The following is a 25,454-nucleotide window of genomic DNA, read 5'->3' as shown; positions in this document are numbered from 1 at the left end:
TTCCATCCGTGGAGATGTCCGGGCACCAAGACTCCATTGTCGGCTCCGAGGGGGCGAGTGGCATCGGACCCTTGTCCAACCCCACTCTCCCTCTCGGAGCTTTGGCTCTGGTTAGTTCTGCCCCGACATCATTCTCGGAGCCTTCTCTGTCAGTTTCGGGGGTTGTTCCAATCTCTTTGGAGCCGGTGCTACCTTTGGTATCTGATAGGGGAGCCTTCGAGGTGATGAGGAGTGTGCTGGACCCAGTGTCCACTCCAAGGTTAAGTTCTGCGGCTCCTCCCTCTGTAGTGCCTGTTACGGTCTCTGGCCATCCTCTTACACCTGACAGCAAAGATCCAAAGCGTAGGGTACCCACCTTGGGTGTCTCCTCCTCTTCCGAGGGCTCCCCTGAAGTTTCAGGGGAACCCGCTAGGAAAAGAAAGTGCAAGAGGAAGCACATAGACTCCCCCGAGTCTGTCACGTCAGACACTGACTTGGATGAGTCGGAAGGTTTCCCCAGATCCCCCTCTGAGGATGTCTCCTTTTCAGACATCCTGGAAATCCTAAGACAGAGGGGAAATTGGTCCAATCTCAAACCTTCCGAGGACGAGTCGGTTTACCTTGACGCCTTTGGATCTCACCCTTCCACCTCCTGGGTGTCTCCCCCTTTCGACTCACTGATGAAGGTAGTGGCTAGAAAGGCGTGGGCAGCTCCTGATTCAATGGAACCTAACCCTAGGAGGCCTTCTAAATTTATTTCTGCACCAGATGACAAATCCTTTCTCACCAAAGGTGTTTCAGTTGATGCTATGGTGGTAGCAGCAGCCACTAAGAAGGAATTGACTGATCCTCCTAACAAAGAGTCCAGGACCATGGACAGGTACGGCAAGCGGACCTTTGCTTCAGCGACCTTTTCTATGCGATCGCTGAACTATTTTTGTCATTTCACCCGCCTTCAGAGAGACTTGCTCAAAGAGCTGGGTGAAACGATACAGGATCCTTCTGCTGCAGGGTTTAAGGACAAAATAAACTCTCAGCTGGCTACCCTGAACTCCATTGTTAACTCCTCCATGTGGCTTATCTCTTATGTAGCTGATGGAGTGAGTAGGGCCGCTGGCACAGGCGTTGCGTTGAGACATCATGCTTGGATGCGACTCTGTAACTTTGCCGATCCCTTCAAGGTGTCCTTCACCAACACCTCCTTTGACGGTTTGGAATTGTTCGGACCTCAGGTGAAGAATACCCTCACCAGATGTGAGCAAGATGGTAAGACTCTCTCTGCCATGGGAGTCCATTTTTCCACGCCTTCTAGACCTTATCCTAAGGGACAGAAGGGAGGAAAGATGTGGTTCCGCAAACCTCAGGGAGTCATGCCTGCCACACGTGGTGAATTTCCTCCTAGAGGCAGAGGGGGAAATAATAACAGACGCCACCCCAGGGGCAGAGGGGGTCCTCAGAACCAGGGCTCTAGGGAATCTTTTCCTGACCAACCCTTTCAGCATCCCTGAGAAGCTGCCCAACTGTCCGCCTTTGGAGGCAGTCGGGGGAAGATTATCTCTGTACCCGGAAGCCTGGCAAGCCCTCTCCCAAGACACATGGGTACAGAAGATCATATCCAAGGGTTACAAAATCCCTTTCACTTTCCCTCCGGTACAACCGCCAAAACCCCTACCAGACGTACCACCTGCACAAAGGGGTCAGGCTGAGCTAGAAATAAAAAAGCTGTTAGAAAAAAGAGTCATCCAGGCAGTCCCAGCAGATCAGCTAGGATCCGGAATTTACTCCAGATTCTTTTTGGTACCAAAAAAGACAGGAGAATGGAGACCCATTTTAGACCTCAGCAGGTTAAACAACTCTGTACTAAAGACAAAATTTCAGATGGTAACACTGCAGTCCATTCTACCCTTTTTGGGCAGAGACAACTGGATGTGCTCGTTAGACCTCCAGGATGCGTACTACCATATAAAGATACACAGGCGCTCCAGGAGGTTTCTCCGCTTCCAGCTGGGAGTCAGTCATTTTCAATTCAGGGCCCTGCCCTTTGGTCTCACCACAGCCCCCCGGGTGTTCACCAAATGTTTGGCAGTGGTCACGGCTCACCTGAGACAGAAAGGATTCCAGGTGTTTCCATACTTGGACTGGCTCATTTCCGCTACCACCAAACAGGATCTCATAATGGCCAGGGATTACACTATTCAACTTTGCAGCAGTCTGGGTATTTCTATAAATTTTGCAAAGTTCTCCTTGTCGTCTTGTCAATATATAAACTTTATAGGCACCATATTAAACACCACAGAAATGTCTGCAACATTACCACCTCAGAGAGTGACAGACATAAGGCGGAATGTTCAGCCCCTGTTTCAGTCCAACAAAGTTCAGGTCAAGCTAGTATTAAAAGTGTTGGGCCTCATGGCGGTGGCGATTCTTCTACTTCCATTAGCCCGCTTCCACATGAGGCTCCTTCAGTGGATGCTGTTTTCTCAGTGGTCCTTTCAACAGCTACCAATGACCCACAACATTTTGATAACCCCATCTTGCAAGAAACATCTCTCCTGGTGGATGGTTTCACCTCAGCTTTTTCAGGGCAGACCCTTTGTTCTCCCCCCCTCCAGTTGCCACTGTCACAATGGATGCCTCCCTGATCGGGTGGGGGGGGCATTATCAGGGCAGGATGGTCCAGGGCACTTGGCAACAGTCAGAATGCCACCTGCACATAAATTTCCTGGAGATGAGGGCAGTGCTTTTGACGTTGCAAGCCCTTCAGAGCTCTCTTCCCACGGGGACTATAGCAATTCAAATGGACAATATGTCTGTGGTGTGGTACATAAACAAGCAGGGCAGAACAAGGTCCTAGCCCCTCTTTCGAGAAGCACTCAGACTTTGGCAATGGGCGATTTCATCTCAACGGTTTCTGATAGCAACGCACATCCCCGGGAAGTCCAACGTCATAGCAGACAGATTGAGCAGAGCTATCCTCATGCCTCACAAGTGGTCTCTAAATCAAGCGGTAGCAGACGGAATTTTTTGGAAGTGGGGCCAGCCTTGCTGTGACCTTTTTGCAACTCCCCAAAACAGCAAGTGCTTCGACTTCTTCACACTTTTTCCTCTGCCAGGCCAACCCCTCAGAGACGCTCTTGTTCACGTTTGGCCCGGGGGTCTTCTTTATGCCTTTCCTCCTTTTCCGTTGATTCCGCAATTAATTCAGAAAGCAACCGCATTGAGATCCAAAATGATCCTCATTGCCCCGTTTTGGCCACGACAAGTTTGGTTCCCGTTCCTGTACAAATACCTACTGGAACAGCCTTGGCATCTGGAACCCCTTCCGGATCTGTTGACCCACCTCATGGGCAAGCTGCATCAGTCTCTACATTCCATCAACCTCACAGCTTGGTTGCTCCACTTCCAGCCATAGCCAGGCTTCCCCTTATTTCTCCTCCTGTTCGTGATATCATTCTGGCCTCCCATAAGTCCAATACTAGGAAGACTTATGCAAGTAAATGGAAGCGTTTTTCACACTGAGCACAAATTAGGTCCTTAGATCCTTTCCATGCACCCATTCATGAGGTTCTGGACTTTCTGGTGGAGCTTTTTCATTCAGGGTCATCATCGGCCACTATCAGGGTACAATTAGCGGCCATTGCTAATTTTCATGTTGAACTCTCAGAAGCAAATATTATGTCCCACAAACTCTGTAAAGCCTTTCTCAAGGGCATCTTTTTGCTCAGACCTCCAGTCAAAGATCTACCCCACAATGGGATTTGAATTTAGTTCTAACTTCACTAATTCTGCCCCCTTTTGAACCTGCATCTTCTTGCTCCCTCAGACTTCTTTCTTGGAAAATGCTGTTTTTAGTAGCTATAACATCTGCCAGAAGGGTATCGGAACTTCAAGCCTTGTCTGTCCGTCCTCCTTATTTGGTTTTTCATGAAGACAGGGTAACTCTCAGAACAAACCCTTCCTTCCTACCAAAAGTGTTATCAGAAGCAAATCTAAACCACTCCATTGATTTACCTGTCTTTTTCCCAGACTGTACCAACAGGGCTTTACAAAAATTACATTCATTAGATGTTCATTACCAATTACAGTATTACCTAGACAGGACAAAACAATTCAGAAAGTCAGACCAGCTCTTTCTCTCTTATGCTGCAGGCAAGAAAGGACTTCCGGTATCGAAGGTTACTCTTTCCAGATGGCTGACATCTATTATTACCTTGGTCTATGAGTTGAGACACAGGCAACTTCCCTCTAGGCCTAAGGCTCATTCAACCAGGGCACTATCAACTTCAACGGCGTTTCAAGGAAGGTTACCACTAGATGCCATTTGTGCAGCAGCTACATGGGCTTCCAAACATAACTTTATTGCCCATTACAAGCTGGATTTAGCCTCCAGAAATAGAGCTGATTTTGGTTCCACTGTACTCAGGAGTCTGTTTCATTGAGCCACCCAGGACTAAGATGCTAGGGACGCTGTCCCATCCAGCAAGAATGAAGGTGAGAATGACAACTTAACATTAAGAAGTTATGTACCTACCATAACGTTCCATGTTAGTTGTCTTCTTCTCGCCTTCTTTCTTGCGTCCCTCCCTCCTGCCCCCTAGCCTGGATAGACTCGAGGTTCTGAGTCCTTCCTTTTCTGGAGATACAATATGTTGCATTTTGTTCCTTGTATCCTTAGTGTTACTAGCAGGTAATATATTCTCGTAAAAGAGGATTATAATATCATTATTATAATATTATTATTTATACTATGTCTTAGCTTCCAAACGAGATCTGGGGAGTTAGTGCATGGTATTGTGGGATATAGGGCTGCCTCGAGCCGGTAAAAATGGCTCTCAAGCTATAGTATAGGCCGAGTCGGAGCCGAGGATCGGCTCCGAACCCATCCAGCAAGAAAGAAGGCGAGAAGAAGACAACTAACATGGAACGTTATGGTAAGACATAACTTCTTATAATAATAGTAGGAATAACAATTTTTTAGGAGGAAGAGAACACAAACGGGATATACAAGGGAAAGAGGTAGTAATGGAAAACAACAATTGGTGGGAAAAGAGATTCTTGAGAGGTGCAAGGAAATGATGGGGGAGAATACAATTGTGCAACACAATGAGGTTCATTTCATTATGGGAGATTTTAGTGTGTTTAACTAAACAAATTTTAAATTGGAATGTGAACATTTTTGACTTTTCTTTAAAGGAATGAAATATGTTCCGACTTCCAGCTGTAACATAGTAGATTATATAGCGGAATTTAAGTTTTATATGTGGAAATTAAATTTAGCAGTATATTTCCAAGACAGCAATAGAACAAAAACTCACAAAATGTTTAAAAAACTAGCACTTTTGTTCCGCCTATGAACCCCACTTTGGCGACGTATGAAAAGGTAGTAACAGATGAATTATATAAATTAGTTAATAAATTTAATAAAGAGAAAATGAATTTTAATTTAACCAAAAAAGAATTTGATTATTTGAAACAATTACAACAAGATACTCAAATTAGGGTTATGTAACCCGACAGAGGGGGTGGGATTGTTCTTTATAACAAGCAAGAATATGTGAACAAAATACATACAATATTACTAAATTCAGGTAATTATGAAATTGCATCCCTGAACGAGGTTAATATTGGATATCATAAGATAGATTTATTCTTAGAAGATCTATTGCTGGAAAATAGAATAGACATAGAATTATATGAATTTCTACAAGAAAAAAATCCTGTTATGGCGACTATGGTGGGGATACCTAAGGTGCATAAAGACCAAATGGACCCCCCCATTCAGATCTATTATTTCAGGGAACAAGTCAAAAACTTTTCCATTTGGTCAAGTGATTGACAGATGGTTAAAAAGTATATATAGAAAAATACACCATATTATTATTGACTCATGGGATTTTTTAGGTCGATTGACCCCGGATAATTTTAATAATGAGGTCATTTTTGTCACAATTGATGTAATAAATTTGTTTTCTTGTATACCGGAGGGAGACGGCCTCAGTAGATTCAAGGATAGTATTCAGAAATATAGTGGATTTTTATGGGACAGAATTCTTCTAATTTTGGAATTTATGGAGGTAGTTTTGAGCCACAACTACATTTTTTATGAGGGAGAATACCATAGACAAAACAACGGTATTGCAATGGATGCAGCCTGTGCACCTATATTTGCCAATTTAGTGTTACTCAGTTGGGAAGAGCAATATATATTCCAAAGTAAGTGGAATTTGTTTATTAAATGTTACGCTCGGTTTTTGGACGATATTTTTATGTTATGGAATGGTTCCAAGAATGAGTTAGATCAGTTCATTGAATACTTAAACAAAACCAGTGAGTATCTAAAATTTACATATAATTTTGATACTAAAGGTATTTCATACTTGGATACATACATATATATTGAGAAGGATCATTTTGCTTCCAAAATTTATAGGAAAAGTATGTTTAGTAACACATATTTAGAATACTCTAGTTGCCACCCTTACAAACAAAAGGCTAGTATAATTAAAGGACAGTGTATAAGGGTGGTAAGAATGACTTCAGAATTAAAAGATATGGAGGTAGAACTTGAATTTATAGGAAACATGTTCTTGAAAAGGGGTTACCCTAGTAACCTTATTAATAATACTATAAAATATGTTAGGTCTGAATGGGGTAAAAAGTATAAACCATGATTAGGTAGTGGAAGTGTGAAGTTACAGTCAAATGTTATGGATATTTATGAACCTAGGAATAAATACAATCGGTCATGCATTTTGCAATATGGAAACTTTGTCAAGGACATTCGGAACACCATTATAAGCAATTGGAATATATTGAAGTCCGATGACAATGTTTATAAATTAATGGGGGAATAACCCTTCTTTGTATACAAAACTTGTTTTAATCTTAAAAATTTATTTGAAATTAACAAGTTTTCATCTGAGTATAAATTTAGGAGGGGTGGAACACACAAATGTGGCAACTGTAATCAGTGTCACGCTATTATGGACGTTGCGGAGATAAAGTTGGAAAATATAAATCAGACTGTAGTGTATTTCCAGAATGGCAATTGTCGTACTCAGCATGTGGTGTACTTAGCTAAGTGCACCACATGCCCCTGTTTCTATGTGGGAAAAACTGATAGGTGTCTTAGAAACAGGATGTACGACCATATTTACTGTATAAAGAAAAAAGATGAAACAAATGCTTTATATAGACATTTACAAAAATGTCCTGGATGTAAAGAATTCAAATTTGCGATCCTTGAGCAAATAAGAGGAAATCCTAGAGGAGGTAGTAATACTAAGAAGTTAACTGAGAAAGAGACTAGATGGCAAATTTTGTTGAATTCTACCATTCATCCAGGGATAAATGATGGTATATCACTGAAGGCCATACTGGAAGCAAAAGTGTGATGTTTAAAATATTTGTCATATTTTTTAGTTCACAAATATGTATCTTGATTGTAATATGTACGATACAAGTGACAAGTGTTTTAGAACCATGAATATGAATTTCAGTTTGATTAGTGCACTTTAAGAAGATGATGTCAGTTTTTAATTGTTTGATTAGTTTTAATAATTGAATGGTTTATTTAAATCAAGTGTGGAAGCTGAGGTGATGTTCTGAAGAAGTCTATGTAATAGATGAAAGCGCTTAACTCACAGTTTTTATGAAATGTTTTAATAAATTTGTGGTTACTTTATATTCGTGGCACGTATTATTGGATCTGGACTCCTTTTTCAGCAGATTTAAGTGATACTTTTCTTAAATGTGAGGGAGGGTAGAGGAATGGTGAGGATGCAGGGAGTAGAGTTGGTAAAGGTGGATGATTTTAAGTACTTGGGATCAACAGTTCATAGTAATGGTGAGTGTGGAAGAGAAGTAAAGAAGAGAGTACAGGCAGGGTGGAATGGGTGGAGAAGAGTGTCAGGAGTGATTTATGACAGGTGGGTACCAGCAAGAGTGAAAGGGAAGGTCTACAAGAGGGTAGTGAGACCAGCTATGTTATATGGGTTGGAGACGGTGGCATTGACTAAAAGGCAGGAGTCTGAGCTGGATGTGGCAGAGTTAAAGATGTTAAGATTTGCACTGGGTGTGACTAGAATGGACAGGATTAGGAATCAGTATATTAGAGGGTCAGCCCAGGTTGGACAGCTTGGAGACAAAGCAAGAGAGGAGAGATTGCATTGGTTTGGACATGTGCTGAGGAGGGATGCTGGGTATATTGAGAAAAGGATGCTAAGGATGGAGCTGCCAGGTAAGAGGAAAAGAGGAAGGCCTAAGATAAGGTTTATGGATGTGGTGAGAGAGGACATGCAGGCGGTTGGTGTGAAAGAGCATGATGCAGAGGACAGGAAGAAATGGAAACAGATGATCCGCTGTGGTGACCCCTAACGGGAACAGCCGAAAGAAGATGATGGTGTTTTATCTGGATAATAAAGGATTTTTTGAGAAATAATTAGTTGCTGAAATAAAAACTGATTGTGCAGTTCAAGCAAAACGAGTTGTTTTAAATTTAAGCAGTGGTGTGTTCTAAATGGGAGCCGGTAGCAAATCTGGCTATACTGTTATAGGAGATTGTCAACTTGTTGAGGTTAGTTTTAGAGAGATTAGTGTATATAGGTGAGGCATAGAAAAGAGTAGAGATAAGGTGGGTGTGGGCAATGGTAGTTCTGGCTGTAAGAGTGAGGAAGGGTTTGATTTTGTAGAGGGAGCCACGTTTTTGGTTTACCAATTTTATTGTGGTATTGATAAGAGCATCGTAGTTAAGGCTGTGGTCAATAGTAACCCTGAAAAGTTTGGTTGTTGTGTCAGGAGATATGACTGTGCCGTTTTTGGATTTTATAGAGAAGTGAAGTGGGGTAGATTTTTGTGTTGGAGTAAATAGCAGTAGTTTAGTCTTTTTAGGGTTGAGGAGGAGAAATCGCTGTAAAAAACACTCTTCTACAAGCTCAAAGACATTTTGGGTGAGGGTCTGTAGTTCAGATGGGCTTGTAGCTGAGGAGATTAAAGTGGAATCATCAGCATATTGTATGGTTACAGCTTGGGGGATACTAGTAGCAAGATCATTGATAAAGATGGAGAATAGAAGAGGGCCTAAAATAGATCCTTGGGGTACACCAAGGGAGACAGGAAGAGGGGTGGATAGAGTGTTTTCCCAGATCACTGCCTGTTTCCTATTATCTAAGTAAGACTTGAACCACTGCAGTGCTTGAGTGTCAATTGAGGGATTTCAGAAGATTCAAAAGTATATAATGATTAACCACGTAGAATGCTTTGGAAAGATCAATAAAGACAGCAGATGAGAGGATGTTATTGTTACGGTTTTTGTTGATTTGATCAGTAAATGAAAGGAGGGCAGTAGTAGTGCTATGGAAGGGACAAAAGCCATGCTGAGAGTGAGCTAATAGGCCATTTAGGAGAAGGTGGTCAAGTAGTTGGTGGTGGATGCATTTTTCCATGATTTTAGCTATGGGAGAGAGTAGGGCAATTGGACAAAAGTTGGAAAATTCTGTTGAGTTGCCACCCTTATGAATGGGGGATAATATGTGAGATTTTCCAGATGGATGGGATGGTACCTTCTTTTATGGTTCTGTTAATTAGGATTGAGATAGGGTAAGCAATAACTTTGGCTGCAATTTGAAGATACTGAGCAGGTAGAAGGTCCGCTGAGGGGGTAGAGGGTTTGAGTTTTTGTAGTAGGGTACAGATGAGGGATGTAGGAACAGGTTGGAATTGGAAAGTGGGTGGAGAGGTAAAGGAGGAGGGGGCAGATTAGTGGATACAAGAGGTAGTGAGTTGGAAAGAGACTGGATAGCTTCAGTAAAGAAGTTATTGAAGGAGTCAGCAATTTGTTTGGGAGTGTCTTGGGTGATACCAGAAGGGGTGGGTGTCTTAGAGCTGCCTTGATGAAGGAGTGTATTGATCCTTGACCAGAATTTCTTTGGGCTTTGGTGGTTGTTTTGCTGGAGTTGAAAGAAGAATATTTTTGTTTAATAGTATAGATGCTTTAGTAGAGTTCTAAGCTGTTTAAATTTTATATGATCAGATGGGTCCTTAGGAGCACGCCATCTTGATCATAATTTGTTTCTCAGCAACATTTTATGTTTAGTTTCTTTTGTAAGCCAAGGTGCAATTTTGGTTCTATTCCTAAGGGTATGGGAAGGGGCATGGAAGTTGAGGATTTCAAGGAACTTAGAACTGAAATAGGCCACTGCTTCCTCGAGTTGAAGGTGTTTTAAGGGTGACCAGTTGCATAGACTTAGTTCCTTTCGGAAATGTTCAGGGTTAAAATGTTTATTGGAGTGAGTGGTTCTGAAGGTTATAGGTCTGGGTGAATTGGTCTTTTGTCGAATTAAATAAGTTAAAGAGTGATCACTCATGTCTTCGGGGAGGATGCCTACCATGTAGTTAGGGGAAAGAGTATTTATAATGATCCAATCAAGGATGGATTCTTTGTTGGTGGGTTTATGGATGCGAGTGGGTGAGGAAACAATTTGAGAGAAGCCATGTAGTTTTATGTGGTTAGAAGGGATATCAGTATTACATGTATTCCAGTCAATATTAAAGTCACCTAGGACAATGGTTTCTTGAGGATAGTTAGTGGACAACCAGCTGAGAATATTTTCAAGGGGGTTGATGTTATTACCTGGAGGAAGATAAGAGCATAGAATATAGATGGACTTACAAGTATTTAGTTGTAGTTTGGTGAAAAGAATTTCAGAGTTGGTATCTGATGGAAGACAAGTGTCTAATAGTGTAAGTTGGAGCCCTGTTTTATATATTAAGGCTATGCCCACTCCCTTCTTGTTAGGGCGATACACTCTTAAAATACTACATTCAGTAGGGGTGATTTCACAATCCTGTGTATGTGGTTTTAGCCATGTCTCTGTAAGACATAAAATGTCAAAGTTGTGTAACTCAAGTAGGGCATGAAGCTGAGCTATTTTATTGTTAATACTATGTGTATGTAAGTGAGCTAATAAGAAGGAGTTAGGAGGCTGTGTAGGGATGTGCAGGGATGAGGAAGAAGGACTGGTTGTGTAGGTAGTAGTATTATTGGTAGGGCCAGGGTTGGGATGAATGTCACCATCTCTAAGGAGGTGAAGGTGTAATCTGCAGAAGTGAATTAGAGTAAGATTTGGTAAAGTTTGTGGTTTCTTGACTTGGTAGTGATATCTTGGGAGGAAATGGTTGTATATGTTATGTTTATGTGTTTCAGGGTAGGTGATAGAGCAGGAAGGGATGTTTGTTTTGAGGACTGGTGGAAGTTAGAGCAGTGAAGATGTTCATAGGCAGTTAAGATATAGGGAAGGAAAAGGAAAGGGAGAATTGAAAACAGAAGTAGGGGTATAAAGTAAGGAGATATGGGTGAAATAGGCATGGTGCTGAAGAGGTGGAGAGTGGGAAGTGAGGAGGTGAGAGTGTACGAATATAGTGGAGGAGTGGTGAGGTAGATAGAAGGTGTTGAAGAGGGGTGGAATGTGATTGGCTGATAAGGAAGTGGGAGTAGTTAGAGAGGTATAAGGCTAGGTGTACTGGGGGTGGCTAGAATTTGGGGGTAGGGTAGGGGAGCGGAGTGAGCCCACAGGGCGAACGGAGTGGGAAGAGCCAAGTAAGGAGGAAAAACCAGCCTGTGAAAAAAATCAGTGGAAATGCTGACTGCTAGAGGTAAGTTAAGGTGCAGGTTGGTGAAAGAGGTGATAGATGTAGAGATAGTCTGAGTAGGTTGGGTCAAGAGGAGGATAAAGGTGAAAAATGGAAGCTTAAAGTAGGTCTAGACAGAGATAAGTAAAGTATACAAGAGTTACTTTTAATGAAATAAGTAGTTAGGTTTAATGAAATCCGTAGATAAAACTAGTTTACTGAGTATTTCAAATATGAGGGAGTAGGATAGATTTATAGGGAAGAGGGTGCCATCTAGTGGGTAAAACCTGTAGTGCAACAATAACTCCTGGAAGGAAAGAAGTAATCTAGTAGTAGGAGAGGCAAATATGGAAGACAAGTAAAGGCTACGAGAGGGGTAGGGGGGAGGTAAGAAGTAGAAAAGAGTATGGGTTCTGGCTATCCTGGAAAGGTAGGGATTTTAACTAGCCCTAGTCTTTAGGCAAATATACTGTCCATAAAGCAGCTAACATACTTTCTTGATTTCTTGAGGGGATGGATTCAGAGGATGGCCTCTATTCCTTATTGTAGGAAAAGGCAGCAGGTACTATGTTTAGAAGGAATCCTGGTCATCATATAGGACAGGTTCTAACCCTAATATAGGACAGGCAGCTTGTCAGGCTGGGTAGACAAGGGAGAAAGAAGACAAAGTCATAAATAAACCATGTAGTACAGTTAAGCCAGGTAAAAAATAAAATACAAATAGTGCTAAGCAGAGAGCATTGCAACAGATAAGGACTGATGCACATTAGTATGCAAGAGTACTAATCCAGTGATAATAAACAAATAGGCTCTTAAGCCAGCTCAGGTAGATTCTTAACATACAGTAGAAATTAGCTAAGGCAGTTACAAGCTAGAGAAAAGCAGTTAAGCTGTTTACAAGCTCAAGTCAGTAATGTGCCACGTACAAGTCCACTATTATGTCATTCGCAACAAAAGAACACTTAGTGAGAAGAGGGCACTCCTAGTAAAATGTATAACCCTTCTCAATTAATACACCACCTTTCCAATAAACCCAGTTGAAGAATATAGCCTATCAAATAGTCACATATCATCAATTAAATAATGCAGAGGCTAATGAGGAATAAAAAGTAGGCTGGGAGAATAGCTTACATTTGAGTGACGCTAAGACCGGCTAACTAGTTAGCAAGAGTGAACAGACTGTCTAAAACACTGTGAAATTCACTGCCGAGACTGGAGAAATAAAGCGTTTATGCAAGGCAGTCTCTAAATAAAAAGCCCAAGTTTGACTTGAGGTTCACTGTAAATACGCTAAGGCCCAAGACTGGCTAACTAGTTAGCGTGAGTGAACAGACAGTCTAAAACACTGTGAAATTCACTTCCGAGACTGAAGAGATAAAGCGTTTGTGCAAGGCAGTCTCTAATTAAAAAGCCCAAGTTTGACTTGAGGTTCACTATAAAATAAGGTAACACATATGGTAGTGAGTAGCTATGGGTGTTAAGCATAAAGCAGTTCCACGTGGACCACGCATAACCAAGTGGCACATTACTGCAAGAGTAATACCAGCATACTTGGGATATGAGTTAGAAAATACATGGGTGAAAAAAAAAAGAAACAATGTCAGAACGAATAGTTAAATTAAGGCAAAAAATGGTATGCAAACTAGCAATATCTGTTTGGACTACTTTAAAAGGCTTTGATCTAAACAATTTACTAAACACCAGAAATTCAGGTAACTTAAGTTGCACCGGAGAGCACAAATATAAGTAGCAACAATTACATCACATCAGTGTAAACGAACAGTATCCTATGTGCTGTCCATGCACTTTCAAAGGCAAAAAGCAGTTACACCATTAAACAGTGCTAGAGTAGTTTCAACTCATTAAGGCAAAATACAAGTAAAATGGTAATACAGTGATACAGAACACACACTTACAATAGGTGTAACCACCGGGCTCCAGGGACACGCAGCAGCCAAGAGGAGGCAAGGAATCAAAGATGGTGCCTCAAGGGAGAGGGTTGATTTGATAGGTACAGAAAAGATATGAGGTAAGGAAGGGAGGGGTATAAGGACAGGGGGAGGTACAGACCAGAAAAGGCAAATGAATGGATGTCTTCCGATAGAACGGAAAGGTCAATTAGGTGGGGAGGGGAGCTACAGAACAAACAGGCTGAAGAAAGATAGAAAAAAAAGAAAAGAAAAGAAAAGAAAAAGCCAGCAAAGGGCAATAGAGGTTGGTAGGGGATGAGACAAACACTAGGCGGGGTAGTGAAGCATGGAGAGGGAAATAGAAATGGTGAGAAGAGAAACAAGAAGGCAGAGAGAGGGATATAGATAAGTAGGAGGTGAATGAGAGAAGTAGGTATGTAACGGAGCGGGAAGAGCCAAGTAAGGAGGAAAAACCAGCCTGTGAAAAACAATCAGTGGAAATGCTGACTGCTAGAGGTAAGTTAAGGTGCAGGTAGGTGAAAGAGGTGATAGATGTAGAGATTTTCTGAGTAGGTTGGGTCAATAGGATGATAAAGGAGAAAAATGGAAGCTTAAAGTAGGTCTAGGCAGAGATAAATAAAGTATAGAACAGTTACTTTTAATTAAATAAGTAATTAGGTTTAATGAAATCAGTAGATAAAACTAGTTTACTGAGTATTTCAAACATGAGGGAGTAGGATAGATTTATAGGGAAGAGGGTGCCATCTAGTGGGTAAAACCTGTAGTACAACAATAACTCCTGGAAGGAAAGAAGTAATCTAGTAGCAGGAGAGGCAAATATGGAATCCAAGTAAAGGCTACGAGAGGGGTAGGGGGGAGGTAAGAAGTAGAAAATATTATAGGTTCTGGCTATCCTGGAAAGGTAGGGATTTTAAATAGACCTAGTGTTTAGACAAATATACAGTTCATAAAGCAGCTAACATACTTTCTTACTTTCTTGAGGGGATGGATTCAGAGGATGGCCTCTATTCCTTATTGTAAACTATTGTTTAGAAGGAATCCTGGTCATCAGATAGGACAGGTTCTAACCCTAATGCAGGACAGGCAGCTTGCCAGGAATAGGTGTAATCACCGGGCTCCAGGGACACGCAGCAGCCAAGAGGAGGCAAGGAATCAAAGAACTGTAATAAACAAGAGTCAATTAACAGTAATGAGTTTGGAAAGGCTATGATTCTGACTTATAATAAGGGTTTTGTTAGTATAAAAAACATTGTTCAAAAAACTGGAATATTTTATCGACTAGTGGGGAGCAATTTCAACAACTGGGTCCTTACCCTAAATTTGTGTAAAGGAAGGATGTGTGTTTTACAAACATTTTAGAATGACTTAAGGAGGGAAGTGAATGTCCAGGCATGAAGGCTTGTGGTCATTGCAAGCAATGTTGTCATATCATGGAAGGTGAAACATTTTTTATTGATGGTTATGGTGATGTTTGTTTAAACTGAAGATATCAATGTTCTAGTAGTAAGGTGGTATATACTGCACAGTTTATTGAATGTCCATGTTTTTATGTAGGGAAAATGGAAAAAGCCTTTAGAACTAGAATTTATCAACACATTTATGATATTACAAAGAGGGATGATCATAATGCCCTTTTTAAACATACTAGGGAAATGAATGGTCATAGTTTTAAATTTTATATGGTTGATAGTGCTGATTACGATGTGAAGGGGGGACCATGGAAGGATTGCCTGGTGAAAAAAGAGCTTAAATGGTATTTAAAGACTAATGCCACAGGCAAATACTACTGAATGAAATGGTTTCTTTTAGTAGCATTCTCAGAATGAAAGCTATGTGTATAGTGTGATAAGTAATTATTTAAGTGTTTTATCATATTATTTTATCTTTTATTTTTACAGTTATTTGATATGGATCATAGGTAAATATTGTTTTTAATGTTGTTTTATTTTTAAGAGATGTGTGATGAAGTCACTGGTCATCATCATCTTCTTTCGGCTGTTCCCGTTACGGGTCACCACAGCAGATCACCTATTTCCATTTCTTCCTGTGCGCTGCATCTTGCTCTGTCACACCAACCACCTGCATGTCCTCTCTCACCACATCCATAAACCTTATCTTAGGCCTTCCTCTTTTCCTGTTACCTGGTAGCTTCATCCTTGGCATCTTTTCCCCAATATACTCAGTATCCCTCCTCAGCACATGTCCAAACCAACGTAATCGTGCCTCTCTGGCTTTGTCTCCAAACCTTCCAACCTGGACTGACCCTCTAATATACTTATTCTTAATCCTGTCCACCCTCGTCACACCCAGTGCAAATCTTAACATCTTTAATTCTGCCACATCCAGCTCAAACTCCTGCCTTTTTGTCAATGCCACTGTCTCCAACCCATATAACATAGCTGGTCTTACTACCCTCTTGTAGACCTTCCCTTTCACTGTTATGGGTACTCGTCTGTCACAAATCACTCCTGACACTCTTCTCCACCCACTCCATCCTGCCTGTACTCTCTTCCTCACCTCTGTTCCACACTCACCGTTACTCTAAACTATTGACCCCAAGTATTTAAACTCGTCCACCTTCTCCACCTCTACTCTGTGCATCCTCACCATTCCTCTATCCTCCCTCTCATTCACACACATATATTCTGTCTTAGTCCTGCTGACCTTCATTCCTCTTCTCTCTAGAGCATATCTCCATCTCTCCAGGGTCTCCTCCACCTGTTCCCTACTCTTACTACAGATCACAATGTCATCTGCAAACATCATAGTCCATGGGGACTCCTGTCTGATCTTGTCTGATGAAGTCACTGGTATGCTATTTAATTTGTAGTGTCACTTTAAGAAGCAGTGGGAGGTTGCCATAGTGGTTAAGGTGTTTGTCTTACAGACAGAAACTGCAAGGTTTGATTGTCACATGCGGCAATGGCTACGCTTGAAATGGCCCACAAGGCAATCAGCCTAGTACTAATCTATGATGATAGGAATGGTGATTAATGAATTCACAGGGGGAAGTGAGAGTTCTGATTGCTATATATTGTGTTTAGTGCTAGTGTTTTTTTTTATTCTGATTAAGTCCCAGATTACTGGTATGAAAGTGCTGAATTTTTAACTCATTCTTATTTGGATGTGTATTTATCTTCTTTGTACATTTGCACATATTTGGTCTCCTCAATAAATCATGTTTTGGTGTGCTCCTGGCTAATGTCCATATGTTTCCTGGTTCATTCTTTTCTTGTTACGTGGCAAGTTATTTAAGGAAGAAATTTTAAAGTTTTTTTCCATGGAAATTGGATTTTGGAAAAAATGAGAAGTAATTTAGTTGTCTGGGTGGATTTAGTGCTAGGTGATTATCCTGTAGCCAGCTTTCAAGAGAGTTAAAGGCTTCTTTAGTAATTTCCTAAAGAGGTATGAGCTTATGTGAAGTGCATATTACAGCAGAATCATCAGAGCATTATATTTGGGAAGCTTGCTGAAAGAATTTATGAGGATTGTTAGTGAGTATATTGAAGTGTAGAAGACCGAGAATGGAGTCCTGTGATATGCCAGTATTGACAGGAAGGAAGGGATAAAAGCTGGAAAGTCATTTGACAGAGTTCTTGAAATATTTTTATTTATTCATTTATTTATTTACATTTGTTTACCAGGAAAGTCCGATTGGGCCAGAAGCCTGTTTTCAGCGGAGGCCCGGGGAGAAAAGCTCCACAGAAATATAAGCAAAATACAATAATTAGATAGTACAATAGTATACATATAGTAAGATGCAGAATACACATCACCCAGTTAGTCTATACAAAGAAGTATTCCATACTGTTTTTAAGTACCTACAAGTTCAAAAAAGAAAGTAACACAAGCATTTCAGTAAACATCACTGTGAGAATAATAAAAATTAGTACTGTGTATATATTAAATAATAGTTATGAACAACTGAGATTTCCTTTATATATATATATATATATATATATATATATATATATATATATATATATATATATTTATTTATTTTTTATGAGCAGTAGTAACAATGAAGAGAGGGAGAAAATGAGGTAAGGAGTGGAGAGTACGGTGAAGAGTTATAGATATCTTGTCAGTCAGGCTTTGTGCAGGAGCAATGCCAGTTTTTAGATAGATGATCAAATAGTAGTTGTTTGAAACTGGTAGATTCAGATGTGTTTTGGAGGGTGTGGGGTAGAGAGGTCCATAATTTGGCTATTTGATTTGAGAATAGGGTTTCATTGTGAGTGTTGTTAGCTTTGTTTACTGTGAGCAAGTTTCTGTCTGCAGATCTTAGACTTTATGGACATGAGTAGGGAACAACAAGTTCCTTGAGGGATGGGCAATTCTCAGGATGGAAGATGATATTGTGTGTGAATTTAAGTTTGTAGAAATGGAGAAGGTTAGTTAGCTCAAGCCAATTTAATTTATGTAGAGCAATCAAATGGTGAGTTTGGTGAGGAAGGTTGCCTGTGAAGCAGGCTATTTTGTTGTAGCAAGTTTCCAGTTTGGTTAAGTCTGATTTTTTTAAGTTGCTAAATAGGGGGAAAGCATAAAGGAGCATAGAGAGGAGGAAGATTCTGGATATGGCTAGTCTGGTATTGTCAGTGAGGAATGCCTTACTTCTGTACAGTGAGCCAATTTTGATGTGAACTTTCTTAATTGTGATGGCTATGTGCTGGTCAAATCTGAGTTTGTTGTCAATAGTCACGCCGAGCAGTTTTGTATGCTCAACTGGTTGGATGACTGTGTTGTTTGCTGAGAGAATGGTGAAAGGAGGGGAGGTAGTTGATTGTTTGCTACTGGTAAATAGCATTAACTGTGTCTTTTTGGGGATGAGGATTCATTGTGATTTATTTAGATATGTTTTGATATCAATAAAAGCTTGTTGACCTACTTTTTGGAGGTTTGGTAAGGTATCTGCTGAGCAGATTAAAGTTGAATCATCTGCATACTGAATTACTTTAGCATGTGTTGTGGATGAGGCTAGATCATTGGAGAAGATGGTGAAAAGAAGAGGCCCTGGTATGGATCTTTGGGAGACTCCGACTGAGACAGGAGGTGAGAGTTCGATTTCCATTGTACTGCTTGTTGTCTGTCAGAAAGATAGCTTAGGAACCAGGAGAGGGAAGTCTTTGATAGGTTTAGTGAGGCAAGAGTATTAAGGAGTTTCTGATGGGAGACAGTGTTGAATGATTTTGACATATCTAGGAAGATTGATGCTACTTGCTGGTTTGGATTTCTGAGTTGGTTGATGGTGTTAGAGAAATTAATTAGGGCTGTGGTGGTGCTTTGTTTCAGTCTGAAACTGTGTTGGGAGGGAGAGATAAGGTTGTGAGCTAGCAGGTATTTTAGCAATTGAGGGTGTATAATTTTTCCAGAATGTTGACACAGGGGGAGAGGATGGTTCTGGGTCTGTAATTGATTAATTCTGTTGATGTTCCTCCTTTAAGTAGAGGGGTGATATTTCCATAATTTTGGGACATATTGTTTTGCTATAGACCAAAACAGTTTGGCTCCACAAAAGGGGTGGTAAGTTGTTCTAGTGACATCCAGGTAACCCCAGATACTGGAATCAAATGAGATTATAATGAAAAAGAACTGTGCAAACTGGATCCAAACAAAGCACAGGGAGGAGACAGAATAAGTAACAATGACCTGAGAACACTTTAGCAAGAACTTATACTACCATTATATCTATTATTCACTAGGTCATATAAATATGGGGAGATTCCTCAAGATTGGAGACATGCACTTATTAAACCTGTCTTTAAGGGAAAGGGGACTAGGACAAACCCAGAATCATATAGACCCTTAAGTCTACTTTCATGTTGTGGAAAAATAATGGAGAAGGTAATACTGGATAAGTTATGTCAGAACTGTATAGGTTTGGACTTGAAACCATATATCAGCATGCATATGTTAAAATAGCTCTATTACCACCTGTAACATGATGTTCTATAACAATATAATAACAGCTATGAATGAAAAATTGTGCTGTGATATGATTTATATAGCTTTAACTCCAGCATTTGATAGGGTCATGCACAAAACACTGATCAATAAATTAGTACAACTAGGTACTGATGTAATGTTGATAAGATGGATCACTGCATGGCTTACAAATAGGTCATGGCAAGTATCACACACCAACTGGACAGGTGAAATCCTTCGTTATAGTCAAGGTGTCCCACAGGGCTCTGTCCTAGGCCCTTACTTGTTTAGAATGTATCTTTCAGACCTTACTTTTTCATGTAAGGTGTTCTACAGTCTATATGCTGACAACCTGAAATTAGGTAAACTGATTACAAGTGTTACAGATAAGGCATGTCTGCAAAATAATTTGAAAAGAATTGACCATTTGGGCACAGGAGAATAATATGTTGATAAATACATCAAAAACTAAGCATATGAGATTTGGGAGACATAAAATGAAAGGTGAATATTTAATATAGCACACAGTGATTGAAACTGTAGACTCATTTAAGGACCTGGGTATATGGGTACATTTGGCTATGAGTTTTTCTAATCATATCAACCAATTGGCTAATGATAGTTATAGAACTATAGGTTGTATAAAAAGATTTATAAAGTCTAGGAAATCAAACATAATGAAGTCATTGTTTGCTAGTTACATTAGACCCAAACTTGAGTATGGAATAACAATATGGAAACCCTATAAGAAAACAAGCATGAATAAACTGGAAAGACTACAACAGAAATATACCAAGGGCATCCACGGATGTGAAAATCTAAGTTATTATGAAAGACTAAAATATCTGAACTTGTTCAGTGTCTTTTACAGATATTTAATAGGAGATCTTATTCAGGTATATAGGGCATTTAGTGACAACTACCTCTGGGAATGTTTGGGGTTATCAAAAGTACTAGAGAATCATCAGATAATCTATGTAGAAGATTCTATAGGAATGAGAAGTGTACTAATTGGTTCTCTGACAGAGTATCTGATGCTTGGAACAGACTACCAAATTACATTAAAGCAAGTACTAGTTTAGATATTTTTGAAGAATAGCCTGGACATTTATTATGGTATCAAGTGTTTTGGTGTATTGGCAAGCTAGAAGGGCATTAGTGCCCACGCTTGAAACATTTGTATGTATGTATGTATTTACCAGAATGGAGCTAGGCAGAGCTATGACATCAGGTGAAAGTTTGAGGTACTCACTGAGGAGTTGGGAGGCTGCTAAGGATGAAGGTTTCAGTTTTTAAGCATCAATCTGATGTTGTTGATCTTTCCATTCATCACTGATGCATTTGGTTCTGAGCCCTTGGAAATGAGTCGGCCTTTTACCAAGCTTGCACTAGCCAAAAAAACTCTTGAGCTAAGTCTCTACCCAGAATGCCCTTCTCCCTGTTACTTTAGATCTCGTTTGCCGTGTAATTGTAAAGTCGTGTTTCAGCAGAGCTCTCAGCTAAGTGAAACCTTTTTGATATTTGTGTGAAAAATTGTGGATATCTTCATATTTTATTAAGCGATTAGTTTTTCTAGTGTCATTTCTTCTGTTTGACCTTGATTTTTCCTCTCTACCCATAGTTACAATTGGCACACTTTCAAGTACCATTGTTGGTACGGCCTTTCTTCCTTTACCCTTGTGGTATTTCTTCAATACCATAGTTGGTATTGTTCAACCTATTAGCTGACGTTTATTCAGGTGTTTCCCTTCTTTTCTCTATCATACCAGTGTATTGTTATATTTGTGACTTTTTTGAATGGAGTTGACTTTGATTATAGTTGGATTAAACAGATGGCCTGTGGTGTTTTTTTCTCTATCAAGATGTAGGATAAGAAGGTTTCTTCAGGTTTTAAGCATTGTACTTGATGTAAGGGCAAGTTACCTAACAGTGATTCTCATGATGACTGTGTATATTGTTTGGGAGTGTCCCACCTTTTGGTGTAGCCTCCATGTGACATTTGTCAGAGTTTCAGTCAACGCACTCTTAATGAGTGCAAAAATAAACTCATTCTGAAATGGTTACTCAAGTGTCCCTTTTCAGAGGCCATTACTGTGAACGAGGTCTCAACCCCTCCTTCTAAGGACAAAAAGAGATCCCAGTCTGTTCCTTCTTCACCATTGGGTGATCAGAGCAAGCCTGGGAAATCAAAGGTCCCAAAGTTATCTTCAGAGCATAAATCAGCCTCCTTGGCTCCATCTTCTTCGACTCTGACCATTTCAAAACCTTCGATACCTGCACCTGTTTTGACATCGGTCCTGCCTCCAGCAATGATTATAGACCTTACTACACCTATTTTGACTTCAGCACCTGTGGCCACTTCAGCTCAGGGCACACCTTCAACTACACCATTAGTTTCCATTTTGGAACCGACAGTTTTGGCTCCAAGTGCCAGTTTGGCATGGAGCATTGTACCAACCTTACTGGATTTGACCCCTTTACTTCCGGTCTCAAAACTAGAGACTTCAGTGCTGGCAGACCTTGTACCATGAACCCGATACTCCCCCTCTGTGCATCCATTTCTGGACCAAGCGTATAGCCCCTTTATCAAACGTCCTGACTCCCAGTCTGGAGTATCCACTAGATCCATCAAGAGCCTTTCTGAACATGATGTAGTGCATCTTGTAGACCAGCTGTTGTTAGCCATAGGTATTTTCTCACTTTCTAAGACCCATCTACCTGCAGGACTTGGGTTGCCTTATACATGGACTCCATCACCTCGGTGCCTATGGTGCATCTCACTCCGGCTCCGAGTTCGTCCCTTTGGTCTTCAGTTCCTGCTGAACTGGTCCTTCCTCAATCTGGAGATTGGGGGATGGGCCTGTTGGCCCAAGGTACTGAGCCACCTCTCTCCTTGGTTCCATCCTTGGTGCCGATAGCCGCATCCATGCCAATCCTGCTTGAGGCTCTATTCGTGGGGGTGGGTTCGTCGGAGTGGGGTATGACCCCAGTCCCGTGGTTGTCTTTCTCAGTTCCAGCCTCCCATCTCTCTTCGGGTGGGCCTGCCTTCTGCGTGATGGAGAGGGCTCTTGGTTTTGGCAGCACTCCTTTGATGTTGGAACCCCAGTTTTCACCCCCTGAGCTACAGCTGGCATAGACCAACCCCTGGGACACTGGGCAGAGAAGCTGCAGGACACCCTTGTTCAGGGTACCCACTCTTCGGAGTCCTCCTCAGAGACCCCCACTGAGGAGCCCCCTTGAAAAAAGATGTGCAAGAGGAAGCACATGGATTCACCCGAGGAGTCCTTAATAGAAGACACGGATTATGATGATGGTGAAGGGTCCCCACGGTCACCTCCTGATGATGTCTCCTTTGGAGACATCCTGGAAATTTTAAAGCTGAGAGGTGACTGGAAGCCCTCCAACCCTTCATCTGAGGAGTCTGTGTTCCTGCAGGCTTTTCGCACCTGGCCTTCTACTTCTTGGGTGACCCCACCTGCCGACGAGCTCATCCAGCTTGTCATGCAGCGTGTTTGGAAGAACCCTGATTCCATTGAGGCAATCCCTCATAGACCAGACAAAATTCTTTCCCCTCTTGAGGAGAACCGGCATTGGTCCAAAGGGTTGCCAGTTGATGCTATGGTGGTGGCAGCGGCCACAAAAAAGGACTTGACTGAGATAAGTCTCACTGTCCACCCACCCAACAGGGAGTTTCAGGTGGTGGACAGACTTGGGAAGCATGTTTTTGCATCAGGGACCTTTGCCATATGGTCCCTGAATTATTTGGCACATTTTACGAGGCTTCAGAGGGACTTGATCTCCGAAGTCTCTGGGAAGCTCGCAGGACAGTTGTCTGATGAGGTCAGGGACAAAGTGGCTTCACAGCTCGCAACCCTGGAATCAATATCCAACTTGTCCATGAGGTTGCTGTCACATGCGATTGAAGGGGCAACTAGAGCAGTGGGTTCGGGCATTGTTATGAGACGTCATGCCTGGATGTGCATTTGTGACCTCTTGGACCCCTTCAAGTCTTTCTTTCTGAATGCTCCTATCGAAGCTTCATCCCTTTTTGGCTCCAAAGTGAAGGATACGCTAGCCAGGTTCGAGCAAGATGGAAAGACCTTGTCTGCCATAGGCCTACAGTTTTCCAACCCTCTATGTACCTTCTCTAGGAATCAGAGGAGTGGAAAGATGTGGAATAAGAAATCTCAGGGTCCCTTCTGTGCTGCACGTGGTGATGATACTCCCAGAGGCAGAGGGGTAATTATTCCAGAAGATGCCCCTATAGAGGCAGAGGGGGTCCTCATATTCAGGGCTCCAGGGATTCCTTCTCTGGACAGTCTTATCAGTGCTCCTGAGGAGCAACCCAATTGCTTACCTCTGGAAGCAGTCAGGGTCATTTCTCTCTGCACCAAGCTGCCTGGCAATCCATCACCACTGATCACTGGGTGCAAAGCCTTATCAGGGTGTTGAATATGGGCACATTCTCCTGAGAATATAAAGTAGGTATATCATTAATTTTGGAACCCTATGGCCCAATGGTCTTAACCTGGAGTTGGATTTACATGTATAAGATTATGCATTATGTATAATTTTAAGAAATGTATCATGAATGTTTTGTATTAATTTTGTAAAATATTATGCAGTTTCATTAGCTACTGTTTAGTATATATTAGTTAGTGTCACTATTTGATGCTCATGCACTTTAAATCACTATGATTCACTGACCAATTAAGTATTGTGTAATTCATTGAGTAATTGACTAATTGGTTTAGTGAAATGTATTTCATCTTGTACCATCCTCATGAGAAATTATTCCCTGGAAGGCTTGATGCCGAAGTACTAGGAAGCATAGTAAATCTGGATGGTGATCGTTTCTCCAGTCTCTTGTGTGTTTTTTGCAAGCTGTTTTGGTGGTGTAGTGTTTTTGCAGAGCATTATCACCAGAGGTTACATCATTCCCCTTTCTTGTCAGCCAAATTTCCCAAGAACACTTCCCGACATTCCACCCAGTCAAAGGGAAGAAGCAGCTTCAGAGATTATAAAGCTGTCTCAAAAAAGACTCATTCAACCAGTCCCACCAGACCAGCATGGATCCGGATTTTACTTGAGATTCTTTTTGGTGCCAAAAAAGACAGGGGACTGGAGACCCATTTTGGATCTCAGCAGCTTAAACAAGTCTGTCACCCAAACCAAATTCCAGATGGTCACAGTTCGGTCCATTCTCCCCTTTTTAAGAGAAGGTGATTGGATGTGCTCTATAGATCTTCGGGATGCATATTACCACATCAAGATGGACAAATGCTCCTGGAGTCTGCTTCGCTTCTGGCTAGGAGTCAGTCATTATCAATTCTGTGCCCTTGGTCTCTCTAGAGCCCCACAGTGTTCACAAAATGCATGGCAGTGGTAACAGCTCACTTGAGACTAAAAGGATTCCGGGTGTTTCCATATCTGGATGACTAGCTCCTTACCACCCCCCCCCCCGAGCATCTTCTGGTAACAGCACTGCATTATACTCTCTCTCTGGCAAAATTGTTGGGAATAACGATACATTGGGAGAAATCAAACCTTATCCCTACACAACAAATAGAGTTCATTAGAGCAGTGTTCAATACTCAATCCTGTCTGGTATCACTCCCAATTCACAGACTCCATCGACTGAGGCTTCAACTCCGGGTGATTCACAAACAACAGTTTCTGCAAGGGAAGTTCTTCAGGACCTAGGTTCTATGGCAGCGTCAATCCCAATAGTGCCTCTAGCAAAGTTACACATGCGGATTCTGCAGTGGCTCCTTCTGTGTCAGTGGTTCCCAAACTATCACCCCCTCAGTTACTAGATTCAAATAACCAGCTCCTGCAAACAGGACCTGCTTTGGTGGATGAGGCCAGATGTAGAACTTTGGAGTCATCCATTTCAATCTCCTCAGCCCGCAGCCATTGTGACCATGGATGCTTCCTTGATCAGGTGGGGGGGGCATTTCCAGGGAAAGACTGTCCAAGGCACATGGTCCA

Source organism: Protopterus annectens, chromosome 10.part0, assembly GCF_019279795.1.
Source record: "Protopterus annectens isolate FY-2018-M chromosome 10.part0, PAN1.0, whole genome shotgun sequence".
Taxonomy (NCBI): domain Eukaryota; kingdom Metazoa; phylum Chordata; order Ceratodontiformes; family Protopteridae; genus Protopterus; species Protopterus annectens.
This window is presented reverse-complemented; position numbering follows the sequence as displayed.